Here is a 25,151-nt window from a genome sequence, read left to right on the forward strand (position 1 = left end):
GACTACTCAAGAGGATGTCGCTATCAGGAGAAAGAAAACTGGCGTTCTACGGATCGGAGCGTGGAATGTCAGATCCCTTAATCGGGCAGGTAGGTTAGAAAATTTAAAAAGCGAAATGGATAGGTTGAAGTTAGATATAGTGGGAATTAGTGAAGTTCGGTGGGAGGAGGAACAGGACTTCTGGTCAGATGACTACAGGGTTATAAACACAAAATCAAATAGGGGTAATGCAGGAGCAGGTTTAATAATGAATAGGAAAATAGGAATGCGGGTAAGCTACTACAAACAGCATAGTGAACGCATTATTGTGGCCAAGATAGATACGAAGCCCTCACCTACTACAGTAGTACAACTTTATATGCCAACTAGCTCTGCAGATGACGAAGAAATTGAAGAAATGTATGATGAAATAAAAGAAATTATTCAGATTGTGAAGGGAGACGAAAATTTAATAGTCATGGGTGACTGGAATTGAGTGTAGGAAAAGGGAGAGAAGGAAACATAGTAGGTGAATATGGATTGGGGCTAAGAAATGAAAGAGGAAGCCGCCTGCTCGAATTTTGCACAGAGCACAACATAACCATAACTAACACTTGGTTTAAGAATCATGACAGAAGGTTGTATACATGGAAGAACCCTGGAGATACTAAAAGGTATCAGATAGATTATATAATGGTAAGACAGAGATTTAGGAACCAGGTTTTCAATTGTGAGACATTTCCAGGGGTGGATGTGGACTCTGACCACAATCTTTTGGTTATGACCTGTAGATTAAAACTGAAGAAACTGCAAAAAGGTGGGAATTTAAGGAGATGGGACCTGGATAAACTAAAAGAACCAGAGGTTGTACAGAGATTCAGGGAGAGCATAAGGGAGCAATTGACAGGAATGGGGGAAATAAATACAGTAGAAGAAGAATGGGTAGCTTTGAGGGATGAAGTAGTGAAGGCAGCAGAGGATCAAGTAGGTAAAAAGACGAGGGCTAGTAGAAACCCTTGGGTAACAGAAGAAATATTGAATTTAATTGATGAAAGGAGAAAATATAAAAATGCAGTAAGTGAAGCAGGCAAAAAAGAAAACAAACGTCTCAAAAATGAGATCGACAGGAAGTGCAAAATGGCTAAGCAGGGATGGCTAGAGGACAAATGTAAGGATGTGGAAGCCCATCTCACTAGGGGTAAGATTGATACTGCCTAAAGGAAAATTAAAGAGACCTTTGGAGATAAGAGAACGACTTGTATGAACATCAAGAGCTCAGATGGAAACCCAGTTCTAAGCAAAGAAGGAAAAGCAGAAAGTTGGAAGGAGTATATAGAGGGTCTATACAAGGTCGATGTACTTGAGGACAATATTATGGAAATGGAAGCGGATGTAGATGAAGATGAAATGGGAGATATGATACTGCGTGAAGAGTTTGACAGAGCACTGAAAGACCTGAGTCGAAACAAGGCCCCCGGAGTAGACAATATTCCATTGGAACTACTGACGGCCTTTGGAGAGCCAGTCCTGACAAAACTCTACCATCTGGTGAGCAAGATGTATGAAACAGGTGAAATACCCTCAGACTTCAAGAAGAATATAATAATTCCAATCCCAAAGAAAGCAGGTGTTGACACATGTGAAAATTACCGAACTATCAGTTTAATAAGCCACAGCTGCAAAATACTAACACGAATTCTTTACAGACGAATGGAAAAACTAGTAGAAGCCAACCTCGTGGAAGATCAGTTTGTATTCCGTAGAAACACTGGAACACGTGAGGCAATACTGACCTTACGACTTATCTTAGAAGAAAGATTAAGGAAAGGCAAACCTACGTTTCTAGCATTTGTAGACTTAGGGAAAGCTTTTGACAATGTTGACTGGAATACTCTCTTTCAAATTCTAAAGGTGGCAGGGGTAAAATACAGGGAGCGAAAGGCTATTTACAATTTGTACAGAAAACAGGTGGCAGTTATAAGAGTCGAGGGACATGAAAGGGAAGCAGTGGTTGGGAAGGGAGTAAGACAGGGTTGTAGCCTCTCCCCGATGTTGTTCAATCTGTATATTGAGCAAGCAGTAAAGGAAACAAAAGAAAAATTCGGAGTAGGTATTAAAATTCATGGAGAAGAAATAAAAACTTTGAGGTTCGCCGATGACATTGTATTTCTGTCAGAGACAGCAAAGGACTTGGAAGAGCAGTTGAATGGAATGGACAGTGTCTTGAAAGGAGGATATAAGATGAACATCAACATAAGCAAAACAAGGATAATGGAATGTAGTCTAATTAAGTCGGGTGATGCTGAGGGAATTAGATTAGGAAATGAGGCAGTTAAAGTAGTAAAGGAGTTTTGCTATTTGGGGAGCAAAATAACTGATAATGGTCGAAGTAGAGAGGATATAAAATGTAGGCTGGCAATGGCAAGGAAAGCGTTTCTGAAGAAGAGAAATTTGTTAACATCCAGTATTGGTTTTAGTGTCAGGAAGTCATTTCTGAAAGTATTCGTATGGAGTGTATCCATGTATGGAAGTGAAACATGGACGATAAATATTTTGGACAAGAAGAGAATAGAAGCTTTTGAAATGTGGTGCTACAGAAGAATGCTGAAGATTAGATGGGTAGATCACATAACTAATGAGGAAGTATTGAATAGGATTGGGGAGAAGAGAAGTTTGTGGCACAACTTGACCAGAAGAAGGGATCGGTTGGTAGGACACGTTCTGAGGCATCAAGGGATCACCAATTTAGTATTGGAGGGCAGCGTGGAGGGTAAAAATCGTGGAGGGAGACCAAGAGATGAATACACTAAGCAGAATCAGGAGGATGTAGCTTGCAGTAGGTACTGGGAGATGAAAAAGCTTGCACAGGATAGAGTAGCATGGAGAGCTGCATCAAACCAGTCTCAGGACTGAAGACCACAACAACAAGGCACTGTAGAATTCTTTATCATTTTTACATGAACTGATCACATTAGGACATGATATGAAATGTCTTTAGCATTTTTACACGAACTGATCACATCAAGAAATGAAATAATGTGCATTGCACTGGGCTGTGCCAAAAATTTCCTATAGGAGCAGATATATAGGCAGCGTTAACCGGTGACATCATTGTGAGGTAAGAATTTTTCAGTTTATTCGGGATGAATACACAGGGCCATGACGCAGCACTGCTGACGCAAAAATTTATTAATATGGATATGCAGTCAGTCTTTAATGGAAGGTCACATTGAAACTTGAAATTTTTGCTTGAAAGAAAGTTTTCTATTGGGTATTTAAATGTGATTTTTCTGTTGGGAGGTTACACTAAATGTGAATATCATAATTCTTTTACTGCTGGGAGGTTACAATGTGCTTGATAAAACGGAATCACCGACAGCTCGTGTGATATGTATTTATTAGTTGACGAGAAGATTCAGCCGAGCCACCATCAATTCAGGAATTAGCAGTATATCAGGTTAAAGAAACATTCTTTCCCGTTAAATACATACCTGTATTGAGCTGCACCATATTACACACTCACACACACAAAAACGCACTGACCACAGGTGCTCCTATTATTTTATCTTGATGACTTATAAAAAACGTATAAGGTAACACACGCATGTACACGTATCACGGATATAATTCTCATCTCAATGACTGAATATAATATAAGATGACACACTGTGCAGCTGTAAATAGTTACTTATTTGACACCAGTCAATTGTACTTTAACGTGATGTAATGTTAATCTGTACTTTGAAGATGGTCGTTTCAGCTAAACTTGACACCATTGAATGATTATATCTTAGAGCAGTTTTTTGTGTTTCCACGGTACTGTTATTTGTTCCCTCACGATCAAAGAATATACTTTCGTCTTCAAAGATCTCAAAAGTGCTATTAACGTAGTCGTTCGATTTAATAAGGTAGACAGTGATCCAAGACACCAGTATTCAGGTCCTTATTAGGTCAGCTAAACTAATTAAAATTTCTACTAAACAGCTGAAGAGTCGTCCAGTGTGGACGAGCTGTTCTAGGCACTTCAATCTGGAACCGAGCGACCGCTACGGTCGCAGGTTCGAATCCTGCCTCCTGCATGGATGTGTGTGATGTCCTTAGGTTAGTTAGGTTTCAGTTGTTCTAAGTTCTAGTGAACTGATGACTCCAGATGTTAAGTCCCATAATGCTCAGAGCCATTTGAACCATTTTTTGAACAGCTGAAGAAATACTATTTTCTTCATGATGACGATGCACATGAGGTTCCGCATTTCGCAGGTGTCATTGCGTGACACCTAATGTGATGGGGCAGAGTTATGTGGACATGTAAAGCAGGAAATTATGACTAAAACCAAAATATTTTTCACGCAGTTCATAATTAAATGTTCGTCAGTATTTTCACTAAAGTATAGGGAGGTGCTCTGCCTTCCTTAGCCTCTACCTTTTTTATTTACCACGACAAAATGTAAGTAGCACATGGCAAATAAAACTTTACTAAAACCAAGCAGTGCTAAGATTAATTTAATTTGGAACAAACAGATCTCTAAATGTAAGATAGAAACCAGATAAATACGCATATTTATATCTCAGCAATACGTCTGTTTAGTTTATAAAGAACTGCGTTCCTCGTACCTTGCTGCTATACAGCAACAGTATTTCACATAGGACGCACATGAGGCACGTGTTTTTAATAAAAAATGTAGTATACTGTGAACAACCCTAATGTACCAGAATATCCCATGTGAACAATAGTCAAATATAAGGGCGAATCACAAATTTCTTGTAGTTAAACTGAGATTTTATGGACTTGATAGAAGCCAGTCAATGGATAATGTCACATGTACGGAAAAGAATGCAGAAAACAATACTTAATAAAACAAAGCATGTAAGCAGGATAAATTCTTATGACTGGCTAGGAATCATTGGGATTCCAGAAGGCAAAATCTTAGGTCCACTGTTGTTTGTGATATACGTAAATGATCTTCCAACTTACAAGCAGAATTAGTTCATGTTGCAGATGATACTAATATTGTAATCAACTGAAACATATATACAGTGACGGAGGAAATAATGACTGGTTGTCAACAAATGGTTTAAAGAAGGAAACATATATAGAAGCGTAATACATGAAGAGAGAATTATAATTACGATGACAACTTCTTCACTTTTAAGTGTCCATATCGATGAGAATTTAAAGTGAAAAACACATATGAATTCTTAAAACTCATATTTCCGCTTCGAATCATTCCAAAATATGGGGGAGATGCAAATCTGTGTGTTGACTTACTCTGCTGATTTTCATCCACTGATGTAATATGGAATAATGTTCTGGAGTAACTCCTCTTTAAGGAATAATGTCTTCATTGCTCAAATCTTACTGTAACTATAATATTTGGTGTTCATCCACCTTCATCTTCATAACAACTGTTTAAATAGTTTGGCCTTGTGACAACTCCTTCACAATATGTTTCTTCCCTTGCTATGTCTGTTATAAATTACTTACTGTAGTTTAAATGAAACAAGAATTAACATAATTACAATATTGGAAGTAAAAATAACATTCATTACTCCATGCTCCTTTTGTTCATATGAGAATTTCTATTTCGGTAATGTGTAAAATCCGCTGGGTAGGAATTATAGGAATTAGATTGCAGCAAAGCTCAATGTTTGACCGGTCACGGCTCGCCTGTTGAAGGGGGGGGGGGGCGGGGGGGGGGGGGGGGGGGACCGAGCCGCTCGTGTCCGGCCACACACGACTCGGCTCGCTCACGTACTCGCCCCATGTCTGTTGTCCGGATAACCGAGCATGATCGGTCACCGCTGACGTCTCACCTCGCCTCGCCCCGGCTCGCTGCACTGTACTGTACAAATCCAACGCCTCTCTGTCTCTCTCTCTCTCTCTCTCTCTCTCTCACACACACACACACAATGTATTTATCTCTGTCTCTCTCTCTGTTTTAATACAAAAGTAACGTTTTCAAGAACGGGTACATGACACAGCTAAATTCAATTCACAAAGCACTTGGAAAGTAAAATGATATTTAAGAACAATCGCGGATAGAAGACGAATCTCCTTTCCAAACAGAAGATATATTTTTCCTTTCATTAAGCGGTAACATTAAACAAGTGCTGTCCCTGTAACCTAGAAGACAACAACCTTCATAAGTAAAGCATACAAAGAACATTAAACGTTTACAGAAGTAACTTGTCCTACTTTTCATTTGTTTGCAACAGAAACCAAATTATAGTTGTTGTTGATCAGCAGCAAATCACTAACGCGTTCCGGATTTTATTGGCTGCGGCGATTTGTTAGTAACATGCTGGCTTTACTAAAGCTTCTTTCACTAGGTGCGCTTGTTGCTGGGATACATAAAATACGTCGTGCAACTGCCGCCAGGCCTGGCAGATCTGTTTCATGTCTGCTCCACCACTTTAATATGCCATCATCATCTTCGAGGTGCATTAAAATGTAGAGATCTACTTCATCTGCTGCGGATGATTTGTTGTTCCTCCATTCCTTGAAACGATCTCTCTTTCTGCGTGGTGATGAAACAGTACTTGAAGGATTTATTATAACAAACAAAAGAGACATGCAATACAGAACTATATCATCGAAACGTTCCCGTAAAGACGAGGTGTTGTACGTTAATGAAATATTATACGAATTATAACACTCCCATTCCTCTATAATACACTATCCACTAACTATGAAAAAACGATTATGTTAATTATTGCCTGTTGTACCTGCGAAAGTAGCACACAGTTGTCGCACGTTGCTAAGAATTTCCTGATTTTCATTGATTTAAAGAATATTAAGATCACGGAAAGACGGCCAAAGAAACGTAGCAATTTTATGTCTTGAATTGATCACAGTCTTCTCACAAACGAAAGTCAAGTCTCGATTTTTAATCTTTTGTACCTCCTGTAAAAAAAATACATATCTGTTAGTACACATCAATTACGCTAGTTAATTATAGCTCTATCGCGTGTCATAATGAAACAGTGTTTTCAACTGCAGTAATTACTCACCTGACAGTCAATGTCATTGACACTGCAAATTTGTTGCAGTTTCTAAAACCAAAGAACTAACTGGATTATCGGTTCTTTCTCACCTTCTAATTCATCTGTGGCCTCTTTAAATGGTCTCAGGAAATGCGCAATTTTTCCTACAAGCTCATTATCATATCCTTGCAATCTGTAAGCGGAGTCCTTTTCCGTCAGCAAAGCAGCAACTTCGTTGTACCGAGTGTGTAAGGATTCCAGCATAGCGTACAAGCTATTCCAGCATGTGCAGACCTCTTGTTTCAACGATGATTTCAAAGATGAGCAGAGGTCACTTTTCTTAATGTACCTTACAATGCATTTTGCAGTATTTATTGATGATACGATGTTCGGGGCATGATTTAACAAGAAGTTATCTTCATCGAGAGTATGGCTAAGTGCTGTGTTTATACAATGAGCAGCACAAGGAATCCTTTCGTAATGTTCCAAAGCCTTTATTACATTGTGTCCCTGGTCGGCGACAAAAACAAAACTGTGCAACATGTCCGGCGAAATATCCCAATCAATTTCTTTCATAATATTTAACCCGTCTTCTTAACGTCCGGGGATTTTGTTGTAAATAAAACTTTGTTGACAAGAGACCAATCTGTGTTAATGTAATGTGTTGTAAGCGTCAAATAGTGCACCTGATTATGAGAATCAGTCCACATATCAACTGTCGCAGCACATGTTTTATTAATAAATTCCGCAATAACTGAAGGTATTATGCTGTTTCGTATTACATCAGCTAGATCTGTGACATGTCTGCTTGATGTGGCATGACATTTGCCACGTTAACTTCTCACCTGGATGTATTAATTCTTGGCCTAGTTCTCCGAAACCTTCTCCGGAAACAGCATTAAAAGGTCTCATATCTTTAGCATACAATGCAACACACTTTGCTGTATTACTATTTTGTATTACTGCCGGTATCCCTGAAGAAGCTGTATCTTTGTAAGGTTTCTTGCAACTGTGTGTCTTTAAATGAGTGGTTCCCGACTGGAAACACAATAATGTGGAGCAGTTTATGCATGATACGTACCCAGTAGAGGCACTGTTTTCGTCTACAACCAAAAGAAATGTACTCCATACTTGGCTTTTTGGACCTTCCCGTTTCTTCAGTGTGTAAACATGGGTTTCAATCTTACGTCTTACTGCACTGGCTTGTTCGCGCTGCATGATTACACCAAAAATGAGAAGCCCGCACTGGCTGCAGTCTCACACGGATAATGACACGTGCTACGTACTCGGTCACGGCTTCTGTGCTCGGTCACGAGAACTATTGCGGGCAGCCTAACCAGTTAGGGTGTGCTCGCCCCATCTCGTATTTTGTGCTAGCTTACTCGCTCATGCAGGACTCTAGTAGAAATTATTAACTCACATCTATACTTAAAAAAATTAAAAATCAGATAAATACTATGTAGCCACATTTACATACGAATATGTAATGTGAGTGAAAAAAGACTCATTAAACGTGATTACGATTAGTCGTAGTGACAATCCATGGAACATAAAACTAACTATCTAACTGACCATCGGCAGCTGTGATAATATTTATAACTGCGACCATTTCAGATTGTTACATATCACTATCAGGCAGAAGAAATCTTTCAGATATTGAAAATTTAGACTTATACATTGTCCAACACCGCACCAATAACGTAGAATCATAGCGTATGGGCTCTGGATATCGATACATTGTTGTAACATCATCAAAGTTGTCTGAACCACAAGTCATTGCACAATTAATGCACACTACATTGGTGTCCAAAATTAAAGCAAAACATTTTGCAATATTGCGTTTATTTTTCCACAAAACAGTATGCACAGGCGATAGCGAAGTAGAAACAATGTAAACAATATAGAATGTAAATAACTGCAACATGCACAATAGTAGACGAGAAGTGGTTAATGTGCTCACTATGGGGTGTGACCACCTCTGGCAGCAATACAGGTCTCATAACGACGGAGCACGCAGTGAATAGCGTCATGAATGTCATGTTGAGGCAATAACGCCCATTATTCATGCGGAGATGCTTGCCAGTCTTGAAGAGCGTCGGTGGATGCTTATGTGATGCAACCCGTCTCCCTAGTGCATCCAAAACAATCGCTATGGGATTCAAATCGGGAGAGCAAGAAGGCCACGCTATGAGTATTGTATCTTCCGTTTCCAAGAAAATATCAACCACTCGTGTTCTATGACTTCGAACATTATCGTCCATCAATACGAAGTGCGAGCGCACAGCAGCTCGCAACAACCGTACATGAGGTCCCAAGACCTCGTCACGATAACTAACTGCAGTCATACCTTTCCGATTCACCTGTACAATTTGATGAAGGACTGCTCGAGTGGTCAACATAATCCCTGCCCAAACCAGTAGCGATCCTCCTCGACATCGGTCTCTTTCCACAATGTTAGGATCTCAAAATTGTGTTCCAGATTCCCTCCAGATGCCAAATCCGCCGAGAATCACTCTCCAGACCAAAACGGGACTCATTTGGAAAAAGAACATTGGCCCCCTGTTCGACCGTCCAGGTGGCATGTTGACAACTCCACTCTAGACGTTCCGTTCTGTGAAAATGCGTCAGAAGAAGACACGCAACAGGTTTCCGACAATAAAGACCACTCTGTCGAAACCCTCTCTACGCAGTTTGCCTCGATTCAACACGTCCAGAGGATGCTGCGAGGTCAGATGCCATTTGTAGCGCAGTACTAGGGCGGTATGGTCGTACTATTACAGCCAAATAACGGCCTCCTCTTTCTGATGTGACACGTGGTCGCCCCTGCCATGGTCTTCGGAATACTGTCTCTCTACAACTATCGCCACATCCGAGAACCAACAGAACGATTCACGTTGAGCCATCGAGCCACATGAGCTTCCTGCTGTCCTGCTTCCATTCTTCTTATGACCCTTCACCACATGCCGAGCGGTTCTAGGCGCTTCAGTCTGGAACCGCGCAAACGCTAGGGTCGTAGGTTCGAATCCTGCCTCGGGCATGGATGTGTGTGGTGTCCTTAGGTTAGTTAGGTTTAAGTAGTTCTAAGTTCTAGGGGACTGATGACCTGAGATGTTAAGTCCCATAGCGCTCAGAGCCATTTGAACCATTTGAACCTTCACCAGAGACCGTCTGGCAGACTTCTTGATGGCATACCGCACCGTCAGTTACGGTGTACACGGCGGTTGTGGATGTGGGACTACCCATCAAACACTACTCCACTTGATAGGTGCTCTGACGTAATCGTTGGCATGGTTTTCCGTTCACCGAAATGCCATCTCCCGTGCAGAATACGATCATACGTTGATAGTTTGTATGATTTTATCGTGAATTAGACGCAGGACGGGGGAAGACCTGTTTGTTGCTTTAATTTTGGACACCAGTGTGGATATGCTCATCTAAGTTTAAACTTAAACTGTCGATTTCTGAAATATAGTTCGTGGTTTTGACCTGATATAGAGCGAGACGTAACGTCTTATATGTGCGCGCGCGCGCACACACACACACATACACACACACACACACACACACACACACACACACACACACACACGCTTGCGCGCGCGTGGTATATGACTAAAGAACGTCTTTTACCTGACTCTACACAATGATTATTAAAAATGGAATGGTAGAAAAAATGGTTATAGAAAATGATTTCGACATGTATTTGCAATCTGCAGGTACTACTGAAAAATCTACTCTCTTATTGAAATTGGGAATATCATTTGTGTTTATGTTCCTAATTAGACTATCGCATAAATTATCTGAAGGTATTAAGCAAGCATTATTTCATTAGCATGGAAATTGACTGTTCATTTGGCAGTTTGCTTTCTTCCCATTATTTTTGCTCTTAGTAGATCGGGAAAATTGTTTTTGCAATACTTCACTGATATCTCCTACACTCAGCTTCGACTAATCGAAATAGCTTAAGCTTAAAATGAAAATCTCGTATCTAAAACAAAATAAACGACAAGAACGATTTTTGTTGCATTGTCGTGTATAGAACCACGTTTCTCAGTTTTTAGTAAGCAAATGAGAGGCAATAACGTACGTGGTGGGCTCTAGTGACGAAAGGAAGAAACCATATATATTGTTATCCAACAATGTTAGGTGAGAAAACCACGTATATCTTTTCTCAGATACGCGGTATACATCATAAGCCCTCGATACGCTGTCGGAGCAACCTGGTTGCATGAGGACTGGGGAGATTCTGCATCTTTGGGGAGTCAGTGTGTCTCTTGGCCAATGGTAAGAAATGGTTCCTTATAAATGTAATCAGTACACATATTAAGAACTTTATCCCACTGGGAGACGATCAGTTCCTCCCACGCAGAAGGTGGTCGGCCGCTGACGGATCCACAGCCGCACCCGTTCTTGCACTTCTTCGTCCGATTGAATCGACGTCCACGTATGTCTTTCTTCTGGTCATCGAAGATGCAGAAATCACACCGTGAAAGATTTTGGCTGTGCGGAGCGTGTTGCAATATTTCCCAAAAAAATAGCTGCTGCCTAGCCTTCGTTTGATTGACAGTGTGGGGATGGGCGTTTTCGTGCAGCTTACCGGAACTAGTTGAACAGCTTTCGATATCTATGGCGCGGAATATGTGGGGTGTTTCCACTGCTGGAGTTAGCATTTGCCCTCTGGCTCAAAATTGTGGCACCATGTAAGACCATGATGACCTTCTTCTTCCACTACAGGGGTCCTCTGCACATGGAGTTCCACAATCAAAGCACAGCGCTATGAGGACAGTTCACGGAAACTGTGATATGCCATAAAATTGAGATATCCAGGAATGCTGTCGAACTGAATCACCTCGCTGCACGATAACAGCGGCCCTACACTACCAATCGAACGAAGGCTACGCCACAGCGATTTGGTTGGGAAATACTGCAAAATCCTCGGTACTGCCAGGTTCTTTTGCGATTCTCACGTCTTTGGCGTCCTGCAGAAAGACAGGAGTGGACGTCGATTTCAGTTGGACGAGGAATTGCAAGAGTGGGTGCGGGTGTGGATCCGTCAGCAGCTGACCTCGTTCTACCAAACAGCAATTGATCGTCTCATCTCCCTACGAGACAGAATGTTGTAACGCGTGTGGTGATTACTTTTGAATGTAACCATTCAATGGTCCCGTTGTGGCAAGCGTTTGGTTCTAGTTTGACGGCTTCTCATTATTTCTGTGGCGTATTTGGAGGAGTTCTGTTCAGTTTTCCACTTAAAAAGAAGATTTGTTTTGTCTGCAGTCAAGATTCTATAATGATTACAATATTGTGTGCGATCATTTCAACTATATGATTATCGCACGATATCGGGTTGCTCAACTTCTTATATGTGTTGCTAGGTGATCTCGCGTATTACCGTGATGTTAGGAGGCAATGATATCAATTAATGGTGTATTGATTCTGAAAGCTCACATATTCCTTTGAATTTAAATTTAACGATTTGAGAACTGAGGAACTATCCTCGTTACTAAGAGGGACGCTTTAAGCACAGAGCTAACAGTTCGTCAAGTATTAATCTCTTCTTCATAAATCATTTATCACTGTCTAGTATGCTTTTAATAGCTTTTCAAGCCAGTTCATCAGCTGCGCTGGATTATTAAAGATGGAGAGAGAGAGAGAGAGAGAGAGAGAGAGAGAGAAAGAGAAAGAGTGTGTGTGTGTGTGTGAGCGTGTGTGTGTGTGTGTGTGTGTGTGTGTGTGTGTCTGTGTGTGTGTGTGTGTGTCTGTGTGTGTGTGTGTGTGTGTGTGTGTGTCGGACTGCGTTTCCAAATTGTTTCTGGGGATGAGAACTATTCTTATGGCATAGGTTAAAGTATCAGAGTGTAACTAACACTACTTATGGAGGTATTTCACCGTTTTTATCCCAACACACAACTTTCGGGGAAGTGTAAAATAAAGTCACTACCTAATGTAACATATCTAGCTCCGATACCAAGAGCTGCGTAATGTATCAGTGCAAACTCGTTCTGGATTGAGGAATAATAACTAGTGGAATCAACTACCTGTGTTCAGAGTACATTAAAAAATAGAAAAAGGAGAACAAAAAAATTAGAGTGAAACGAGCGCAATAAGCAGACGCATAGATGTTACTTCGGATGTCACTACAACATGTGAATGTCAAGAATCTGGCAGCTTGGCAATCTCTCGTTTTACAGTTTTGAAGTAATTGGTTTGATCGATACGCCAACGAATACTTTCCTTCCATCACGAGTTAGGTGTCATCCAGAAAATTTAGCGAGCGACATGTATCGCTGTTAGCTCACAACGTCTTGGTGCTAGCTCACAATGTCTTTCGTTAGAGTATCTCCTTGATAAAGAATAAAATGATTATATTTCAGTGAGTATTAGACAGTCAGATATTTTGGTACGTCTCTGTGCCTAAGACAGTACTCTCCCTAATATCTTACTGAAGCCAGTAAAACTGATAAAATGGATTTAACTTAATCGAGAAGTAGTACTTCTGCATAATATGCAAAAGATTTTGAACGGAATAATGATGATACAAAAGTAAAAAGCATAATCTTCCAGTATATAATCTTTCATTGACTAATTATGCCTATCAGTAGCTAGTGCCTTCAGTAGTTAGTATCTTTTATTGAGCTGGGAGTATTGGCGCTCGCTGTATTGCAGTAGTTCGAGTAACGAAGATTTTTGTAAGGTAAGTGATTCTTGAAAGGTATAGCGGCATTAGCCGTCTGCGATAACGCCAGTCAGGGCCATTCTTTTGTAAGGGTTATTTGAAGCCATACTGCGTTGCGCTAAAATATTGTCTGTCATTTTAGTGATAATCAGAATAAATAAAGAGTTATCTGTCTGAGTACGTTGAGTTTCACTCAGCTGTTTCTGTATCAAGTAACGTAGAAGTTTACCAGCACAGTCATTCATAATTTTTCAAAGGGAACGTCTCAAAATTTGCGTTTTCGTACTATATCAACCCGAGTTACACTATTTATGCTCTTGCGGCTGACAGTTTTATTCGTGTTCCTTCTCTCGCCATGTATGCCATATAAGGGTACGTAATTCACCCACGAAAATTGGACTAATTATTTTATCTGTCCAGGTATTAAGGTGTGGGGAGGCATCTTGTTGCATGGATGAACTGACCTAAAAAATCTTTAAACGCCGTACACTCACTAGTCAGCGTGCCTTGTGACGCTGTAATCCGTCCACATGTGCGTCTCTTCAGGGATGAATTCGGAACTAACTTTAGTTTCATGGATTACAATGCTCGACTGCACCCAACTACGTGGACGGAGGAGCTGTCAGAACGAAAGGACATTCGGCGAATGGATTGGCCAGGCCGTTTCTAAACTTACATCCCATCGGTCATGTGGGGGACGCGTTGGGCAAACGTATTGCAGCACTTCCAAATGCGTCGATCCCTATCCGGTAATTGCCAACTGAACTGGCGGAGGAATGGAAGGGCCTTGCACGAGAACTTACCAACCTTGAGACAGGCGTGGGATCACGGTGCGAAGTACGCACTGTCCTCGGTGATCACTACACACCCTTATAAGAACCGTGTGTCACCTTTCACAATGTTCTGGGAACCATCATAGATCGCGGTTACTTTGAATAAAAGTGTCATCTCTGTTCGTCTCATGGCATATTTCTTACAGTTGCCTTCTATAATACACTGGCAGTTCTTCTTATGTTTCATCGAACTATGTCACTTCGCCGCGCGAACTTAGTTTCAACTTTAATGCATGCACACCAGTGCACAGTCCGACAGAGGAAACAAACGTTGAAGGGATCATTTCCACTCATTCTTGTTTCGCACGATGCTGATACATACGCAGATGGAAGGAATGCTACTCTAGTGCTACGTTCATTTCAATCGTTTCCGAGGTGTCGTGTCTCAGTTTCACGAGTCTCTTATGTGACATAAGAGTCACGAACGCTGTTATCGCAAACGGCTAACGCCGCTGACTGGTAGTCTGCACGAAGTGTTTCGTCTATTCTTTATGTAATGATCTTCCACCAGACACCTTTGTGGTGATTCTTTAATTGCCGTCGAGGTTCCTGGAATGGCTCCAGTTAAAATACCCAGTAAAAGCGTCTTTCCAGTGTATAGTGCTGAAGGAGCATCCATTACGATTACTAACTAACAACTCGATCATTTTTGATATCGAACTGATGTGCAACATAGCAGACAAGACAGTGCGCAGACTTGGACCATTTCACGAGTCTTGAAAGACAGCATCACTATTGGGGAGCAAATACTGTGTCTTCTGATGGACCAGATCAACCAAAATGGTCGTATAATCCTTAGCAGTAATTTGATATTGATGGGAACAAAGATACCGAGTTTCCCTCTTTAAACGTAAACTCGGCCAGAATCCGGAAACTGTGTGAAACATCTCCTGCGAATAAATAACTAATTTCCATTGCACCATAGCTCAGTTTTGATGACTTCTGTACCAGGGGTGTTTGCAACACTAATGATTGGTACCGGAATTCCAGTTCACCCTGCAATTTTCTTGTATATGGAGCTACCTTCACGTTGCTTTGGTGTTGACAGAATTCACGAGGGGGGCATTCTCCTGTACAGTGACTTTTACAGTTGTCGTCTCCTTACTTTCCGTCGCAATCCTCTTCAATCTTCACCTGTCACGATCTCTCAACACACGCTTTCGTCAACTTTCTGACTTAGCGGATACTGTTTTTCCGCTTTCCTTGAGCGCGATATGCAATCCGGTAAAGTGCTCCTTGAAACTAATTTGGTTGTGTTGTTTAGGTGTAACAGCAGATACATGGGTTATCTTCTCATTGAGAGTACTTCTTCCTCACAATTTAACTTTCCGTACAAAAGATTTACGTGCCTTTTGGCACAATGTTGTATGACTAACTACGGTTAATAAGGTGCTGCATGGTTTGATGATGGGTGTGTCAGCCCGGAGACCGATAACGACCGCAGCAACTGAGACGGATAAAATAAAATAAAAAATTATCAAATTTCCGCAAAACAGACGCGTACCAGCTATCCTGAAGCAGCGTGTCTCGAATCAGCAAATTTGCATTTTTGTTCAGGCATTCATTTTTAGCGTTGTTTCCACTTTTTGTCTAACCCTCGTAAGTGCATATTTAATCACGATTCTGTGCTAAACGTCGGTTACACGTGGGTACTAAAATATCACTATGATGATGATCATTATCATGGTTCCTTTCCCAGGAAATCTGATTCGTTGTAACAGTACAAGTGTTTTAAGGAGTTCTACGAAATAAAAAGTACCAGACTCGATGGCATTCCGGACTGATTTCTAATCTGCTGCCTTAGCCCGTTGCGGTAAGTCGCAGCACGACGGTGGGCGCTCTCGTAGTTTATTCAAATGGCTCGTAGAACTTTGAACCTCTATGTCCATAAAATGCTTGAGAGAAGCATCGCTACATCTACACATGTCACACAATAATGCGACAGATGAGCAACATCGGAAAGCTGTTGACGATGTGCTGCCGCTGTGAAGTACTTTTTAAGTCATCGTTACTAGTGATACAAGAGGCTAAAGCAAAATACTACTGTACCCACAGAACAGAACTGGTTTGCGTGTTGAAGATTTGTTGCACGAGAGACACTCCCCCCCTTTTTTCCAGTACCCCACGTTGCATGCTTTGCTGCTTCTCCCTTGCGCCGACACCACGTTTTATAGTGCTATTTTGTGAGGAGATTGTCACCGAACAGCCTTACACCCACACTCCCGGCCAAACCGCGTGCTGCATTATTCATGGCACTCCCTGGAAACGCCGACACTCCGGCCGCATGCCACCCGCACGCCCCGAATTCTTTACCCGAGACAGCCCTGTTGCTCATCGGAACAGCTAATCTGCGAATTGCGAATTGCGGCCCCGTGCCCGGCGTACGCCACTTGAAGGGTTGCGGCAATTTTCGCCGGACAGAACCGGGGGCGTTGCGTCCGTCACCGTTTCGCCTCTCCCTCCCGCATAACGTACCGGCGTCGGATTGCCATTCCCGTCTGCACTGCGTTACGACGGCGCAGCTCCGTTCATCTGAATAATCGAATAAGCCTCTAGTTATTGATAGTCGGGCGCCGGCAGCCCTCGCCTCCGACGCCGCCCTGCGCCAACTACCGCCGGCAATCAGTGTACAGGAATGCTGCCGAGCACTAACTACCACCAGAAACTTCCCGTCGCCGCTGCGCTGTTGTAGCTGCTGCGTCAGGCAAGTTTCTTCGTAGTTGCCGTGGGCGAAGGCCGGTCGGATGTGCAGCACAATTGAAATCATAATTTAATCAGTCGTTATCTTGACGGTGATCACTACTTGTTCTCATTACATTTGATGAGAACGTAACCGAGTTACGATCTTTTGTAATTTACCGATAATTAAATATGATGCACAAATTTTCAGCTCTTGGAGTATTTAGTACTCGCTCTGGACGCGGAAGGGGCTCGTCTTGAATGTTTCACCCAGCAATGTTGAATAAAACAACTGCTTCAGATCAAAATCCTTCAGTGGCAACTAACTACTCTCCTTACCTACGCACACGAGTTAGTATGTTACGTGGTTATCTTAAGTCGTACCAGAAACATACTCACAACAATAGTAATAACACAAATAATCACACCAAGTCAGAAATGCAAAAACGGAATGCCTTAGAAGACCATACGACCACTCAAGAAGCGAACACATGAAAACCAATATTTGGTACGAGTACGTACAAAAAATGGCCAATAAATTACTTTCCAAACTTACCTTACCTTACAACCTGGTGGGAAGAAGAGGTGTTCGAAGACCTAAGAAGAGTTGGACGGACAATTTTGTTCCCATTTTGCAATCCGTGAAGAGGGAACAGGCTCAAAGCATAATGCACGAAGTGCAGAACAAGAAGATGATTACTATTATTTTTCTTTGATTTGTCGTGGTATTTAATAATGAGTTTCAGTATTACATGCCAAATTTAAAGTGGTGACATTAGCAACAGTATGTAGATAAATAAAAGTACGTAATTTGGAACTTGTATATAACATCTTAGCCACAATAAATTCTGGAGATTTCAAACTCACCCAATCTGTTAAACAACGCTTTGTTGCCGTCTGAATACGCTCAGAAACCGTTTGATAATATTTAAACTAAATGTGGTTAGCTCTGAATTTCTCATGCGTATTATTTATGTATATAGTCATTTTGGCTCAAAAATACAGCGGGGCTGCATTAGCAAATTTTCATTGTATTATTGCTGAATCAGGATTAAACTCTGCAGGGAAATCACTCTCTACGATCTGACAGTGCTTGCAGGATTTCTTGACCGCACAAATAAATACAGAAGGAAGGTTCTTATATTATGACCATCTCGCAGTGCGCAGCTGTTACAGTTACAGGGTGGAACATCTGCGATGGAAGGAAGATGAACCATCTTGCAATAACGGAAAGTGATAAATATGTAATCATTTCCACAAACTTGTTATTGAACTATGACAGTTCCTTGTGCACCTCTTCTAAGCGCACATATTTCTTAATAAATCCCTCTAGAAAACTTTGTAAATTACCTCTCATGCTTGTATGCCCCACATTTTACTTTATTTCAAGTACTGTGATTTCACTTGCCAAGTAATTTTACTTTTTATGATTACGATTGTTTCACTTACCTGTTAAGCTCGTCGTGTGTCTTACATGTAAAATGATTGCTTCCTGAAGACAGTATTATACTGCTCTGTCATGACCTTGAACCATAAGTTTACTGTGTTTTTCTCAATTTATTTATTATTCTTTCGTAAGTTAATTTGTCCTGCAATTCATTAACTCAGTGTGTTATATTTTATCTAATGGCATTTCCACAGTATTTCTTCAAATTTTATAGAAATAATTTTTGTTTCACTTTAGGCTGGTATCAAAGTTTATTAATAGTTATCTATGAGAGCAAATAGAGAGTTTCTTTGTTTGTATCTACTTTATAGTCTACGATTTCATAAATTTCTCTACCACACATATTTATCTTTGTTTTTTATGATATGATAGACTTACAGCCTAAAAATGGTTAGATGAATATTGCACAATATTACACATGGGTTTTCCATTCATACAACAGACACCAACACATATAAAGACACAGAAAATCTGCTCGACTATTCGCACATTTTCTACGTTTTTGTTTTTATTTGTCCCTTGTCATTGCCATTGAGAAGGGTGAATTATACCGTCAGTTTTTGTTTAATGCTTTAGCAGCGACTGCATAGCCGTCTCCCATTACGACTAGAATTCATTAACGCGATGATAAATTTCTTCGCTTTCACAGTCTTCCGTAACTGTGGTCCGCTCCTGTACTTCTTATGATTACCAATGCTGTTGAAAATACTTTCAATTCCATCACAAGTATCGTAAGTTTTGATGCAGATAGCAAGTTTTCTCACGATACAAATTTGTTATGTGCTTTTATTCCTTATCCTACTATCTCATTCCAGGATTACTCATGAATAATCCTGTGATGAGCACTCCAAAAATCCCCCTCTTCTTCCCATCACGTATTAGTGATTGTTAAAATAACCCGTCTCTTTTTCGATCTCAAAATTTTCCGGTTTCTCAACAGCGCTCTAGCATTCCGTTTGCTCAACTTAATTGGCATTCCCTTAATTGGCCACAAGATCCGATTGAGAACTATTTAGTTCCTCGTATTTTTTATCCATTGGAGGCTATCATGTTCTGCACTACATATGTTTGGGAAAGACAAAGTGCTTTCAGATCTGTTGGTTGATTTGAGGGACGGGACCAGTAGGCAAGGTCATCGGTCCCAACGACTTAAGGAACGTTGAGGAAGGAAGTCATCCGTGCTCTTTCAGGGGAACCATCCTGGCATCTGCCTGGTTTAGGGAAATCACGGAAAATCTGCATCAGGATGGTCAGACGCGCGTGTGAACCGTCGTCCTCCCGAATGCGAGTCTAGTGTGTTAATCACTGCGCCACCTCGCTCGGTTTTCACACGGGATTCCAAGTCGCAACATTGTAATTGCTGAAGTGTTCGTTAAAGGCATCAGGTAGTATCACAGTTGGCAAATAATCTTGACTTCTGACATTTGCGTGACTACTGGAGGAATTGCTGCCTTAATCATGAATGAATCTTCTTCGTTTAACAACCCCTACTGAGCGGGCTGTGCCTCCCGATTTGTGTATCATATTGCAAATTTCGTTTTCACATGCAAAGTGTATCATAATTAACAGCGATGTCGAACTCGGGAGGGAAAATACAATAAAAGAACCGAAACTATTAGGGTATACGTGCGTCGTCACACAAGCTGTTTTCGAGATAACTACAGATGTCTGAAAACTGACCGCCATTGACTTAAGTATGAAATACTGCCCTATTTACTACAGAGTGGCTCACGAAATACCGACCCCCAGTACTATACTGGTCATAGTCATCTATCAGTTGTCATCTATTGTTTCTAACCTGTTGCAGCTACGTTTTGTATTGCCAGTACGAAACCCGTTGCGACTTTCCTAAGGCGTCTGCAGTAAATATCTCAGCGAGATGTATCCTTCTCAAGAAAGAATAACAATAGTGGAGGTATAGGTATCTACCGGTTCATGTAACGAAACGCGGGACATTTTTGTGAGGAAGTTTCCTGTCGTTTCTATACCAGCAAAAAGGCAGTACATAGGATTTGATTTGGTGACCAAGTGATGTAGTACAGGATCAACTGCAAACACAAAAAGAATCGAGTTCCGTCCGTTCGCACACCTTAAATGATCGCCGATAGTCGAGCACGAATGATCTTTTGTCCAAAGAAGTCGAACGTAAATTGTAGCAAGACGTTTCATTAGGTGTTGTCAACTTGTTTTATACTATATAGCAATGAAGGCTTTCAGAATGCATTGTGTCCAAGAACTTAAGAAGGATAAGCCGAAATTTGTGAATTATTGTAAGTGGGTATGTCGAATGTTCGATCCGCGGATGTACTTCATTTGACGAAGTCTGCTTTCGTGTGACGTGACACTGAACTCCCTAAACACTGGATACTGATCAGCAAACAATCCACACACGTTTAAGCGGGAACCTCTCCACAGTAAAAATTTCGGACAGTGGTGTGCAGTGTCAGCAAGATGGACTGTGAGTCTCCTATTTTTTAGAAACAACTGTAAACACTGCCGTGTATATCCAAATCTTTGAGGAGTTTGACGCACAGTTGACGTACGTATGCTGTCTTGCAACAGGAAAGGCGACATGTCCCATTTCACTTAGTCAGTCTCAAGAGTTTGTAAAAGATTCACTGAACAGGACTGTCAACAAAGGGTGTCTCGAATTTGAATTTAATATAGCACTCAGCCCTGCAGAGAGATTCGAATTCTTTTTAAGGGCCCCCGCATGATATCCTAAAGCTTCGGAATACGTTACAGTTCATTGTTCCAGTTCTTCGACGTTGTTAGCAGGAAAATTGTATACTGCACGTTTTTAAGTTACCCAAGATAGCACAGTCTAGACGAGTGTGGTTAGGTCAGGTCCTGCTGGACCCGCCCATCTTACCTGTTAAACCATGCTGGTGAGCTGCATCTAGTGCTACAGCGACAGCAATATGTGGCGGTTCCTCAGCGAGCGTGTACTACACTCCACAACTATGGACCATGGGTGAAAGTTAGACCGACTTAGCTGGGAACTTTAACAAAAACTACACATAGCAAGTACATCTGCACTACCTAGAATAAATCTGAAGTAGCCATCCATTTGCAATTAGTTCACAAATGAATCGTTTGCGGGTCCACTTTGCCTGAAACGTTTTTGCTTATGTTATTGTGTAATTTCACCTATAACTTCTTAGGAATATATCACTTCAGTCGGTGGCTGTCCAGAAGATAAGAAGAGATCGTTTGACGATTATTTTACAAGTTCTTATTACTTGCAAGATCATTTACGTTTGGTGACCTGTTACACTGATAGCACTTCTGAAGACCCCTTTTCCAGCTTTAATTAAAGTTCTATTCACTTTATATCAACTGTATGTATTCTTTTTCTATGTATTTGCTCGTTTAGTACCTAATAAATCATGGAAAGAAGAGCCTTTCAGAATTGAATTTGAAAATTAGTGATTGTCTTTGACGAAAATGTGGCAATAGTAATCTAATTATGGGATGAAGAGATTCTCAGTTTCTTCACTAGCCAGTAAAGAAATATTCCTTAGTAACATTTCACGATTTACTTCACGTTTAGCTTGTCAGGTACAGTGAAGGATACAGTGAAGGACAACATACAGTTGAGAAGCTAACTGTTGGCGCACATAACTACGAACATACTACGCGCGATGCGTCACGTACAACTGCTTCAAACTAGGCCACTCCGAACCATTTGAGGCGTATTTAATACCTCTAGAGGTTTCATTATCAAATTAAATATTATAACTACATGCGGTATCTGTAACATTAAAGTTCTAAGAAAAATCATATCTTGTTATAGTTACAAAAATCTGAGAATCAAAATAGTAACAAAAGATTTTCATATAGATATTCAATATTTCATATGCAAAGTTTCGCTTGCAATAAGATTTTGAAGCAACAGAAATAGTTTATCGTGAAATAAATTACGTTTTTTGAATACACTGAACACTATTCAGCTAAGGAAAAATAAATTATAGTTTCTTATGGTTCATAGAAAATCTGGAATTTTGATGAGGATATATGTCCTTTGTTATGAACTGTATAAAGGAAATGGAGGCTAGTTATAACATATGAAAAATTCAACTATTTCTTAGATTACTTCTCTGATTACTTTTTGAAGTGAAAGACGAAGGAAAAAGATTTTCCGAAGTTTCACTTTTTCACTTTATTTCTCATGAAAATGATTCGTTACAGACAAATTTGAAAAATATGTATTTTCAAAAGTACTTCAGTGTATAGGATACTTATGTAAAAGTCATGAATACCACAATATACAACCGAAACCGGATTAAATGTTGATCAAATAGAAGTGAAATTATAACAGACAATTGACCCCGGGTGGTATCGTACGATGCACGTGATACAGTGATCCCCAAATTTGGAATTCTTATATACACAGGTTCCTGTAATCCGGGCAGTAGATGGCACAACTTTTTGCCGGACCGAGACTCGAACTCAAGACCTTTGGGTACAGCACTTGCCCATGTGAGGCAAAGGTCCCGAATTAGAGTTTCGGTAGGGCACAAAGTTTTAATCTGCCTGCAAATTTCATATGAGGGTTCACTTCGCTGCAGAGCGAAAATTTCATTTTGGCAACATCCCGTAGGCCGAGGTTAAGCCATGTCTCCACATTGGGTGCTAGTATTGCAAGTTTCGCTGGAGAACTTTTGTAAAGTTCGGAAGGTAGGAGACGAGGTAGTGGTAGAATTAAAGGTATGAGGACGATTCCTCAGTCGTGTTTGGGTAGCTCAATCGGTAGAGCACTTAGCCCATAGAAAGCAAATGTCTCAAGTTCAAGTCTCGCGTGGAACAAAGTTTCAATCTGTCAGCAAGTTTCATATTAGCGCACACTCCACTCCAGAGTGAAAGTTTCGTTCAGAAGAAAACCTGTCCTCACAAAATAACATGCAAACTTAGAGAAAATGGCAGAATATACAGATTAGTCACAATACAATATTTTCACCAATTATGCTAAATGCTTCACCACACTTCCGGTATTCCTATCAAAAATGATGGGTGGACTCACGTAAAGAAAGTGTCATATGTGGGAGTACCCACCAGACTGCTGCAAGTGTAGGTTAGCCTTCTTGCATTGGTGGCTCTCAGCTTGTTGGTTTCGATCCATATTTTGATGTAATCCTCGGAGTTCCAGAGATGTAGCGGAGGATCCACAATTTAAATAAACATGGAGGATGAGAGATGGCAAACAGAACGCGAATTCACAGAGTTTTCATAACTACGTTCATTGTGCTAAAGGGTCTTTCACAGTCTCATAGGCAGTGTATCAACACAAACAAAAGCTGGTTTCACGTTTTCAGGATGTTCTCTCCACGTTGTCTATATAGTTTCGGAAACCCTGTCTTACATTTGGAGACAAAAAAACGAAAAAGGCCCACATTTTTCTTATATTTTCTTACCCCCTTCTAGTCATGGGCTCACAATGACATAGGGCCATTTTTTACTGTCCAAAAAATCGATCTCTTCCATGACATTTAAATTCCTCACTGTAATTCGAAATTAGCCTTTGCCTTAAATTGTCGCTAAGACTCTGTCAGAACTTTTTCCTATTGATCTAGGTAGTCATCCTGTTTGATTCTTTTCTGGGAACCAGTTAAATGTTTTTGAAGCACACTTCAGATATAGCATTCCCTGCTCCCCTCAGGCAAACACCTGTCATTTCCTTCAGTTGCCTTATTTGATGAGGGAATATTAACACTGTCCTTTTGGAGGCCCTGTGAGAGGATACCAGTATCTTCAAGATCATCTAAAAATTGGAAATTTGCGGTAAGGTCTTATGGCACCAAACTGCTGAGGTCATCGGCCCCTAAGATTACGCACTACGTAATCAAACTTAAACTAACTTACGCCAAGGGCAACACACACAACCATGCCCGCAAGAAGATCTGAAAACAATGCAACGCTGCTCGCGAACTCTGGTCTTATTTTCTAGTCATCTATTGAAATGAGCAGTCAGAGCATGGTAGCACTTCCATACTGCTTTCACTGCTCTAAAGCTTGAGGCTACCCAACACTAAGAATATTTTAGATATCTTCTTCAGCTCTGCTCCTAATTATTGTGCAATAGGTGACAGTTCATGCCGATTCTTTGGATACTGACGATACAGCGCATACAGCTTGTTAAAAAAATGATAATGTGATTCACACTGCGAACCTCTTCGATTGTATCAGCAACCCCCAATTCAATTCGATGGTATAAGCAATGCCATTCGAATAGTTTATTGCACCTATTCTTAAGTAGTTCTAAACAGCCTGAATTTCCACCTGTCACTCCACTATCACTATCGCTCCATGCTTCTATCAAATTATCATTCAAATAACTTGAATTAAACTATGCTCCGAGAGACATTTTAGAAGTTATGCTTCTCTTGCTTCTACATCTGTTGTTCTACGTCCAATAACATCCAAGAAGAAGGTATTTACACAACCATAATTGATTTCACTCCTTAAATACACCATTAAAACTAATTAAGAAGAAACAGATGAAGGCTTACCAGACCTTGGAATTCTGCGATATTATGGATGAACAGTGCTTCTTCTT

This window comes from Schistocerca serialis, chromosome 5 (genome assembly GCF_023864345.2).
Source record: "Schistocerca serialis cubense isolate TAMUIC-IGC-003099 chromosome 5, iqSchSeri2.2, whole genome shotgun sequence".
In the NCBI taxonomy this organism is placed as follows: domain Eukaryota; kingdom Metazoa; phylum Arthropoda; class Insecta; order Orthoptera; family Acrididae; genus Schistocerca; species Schistocerca serialis.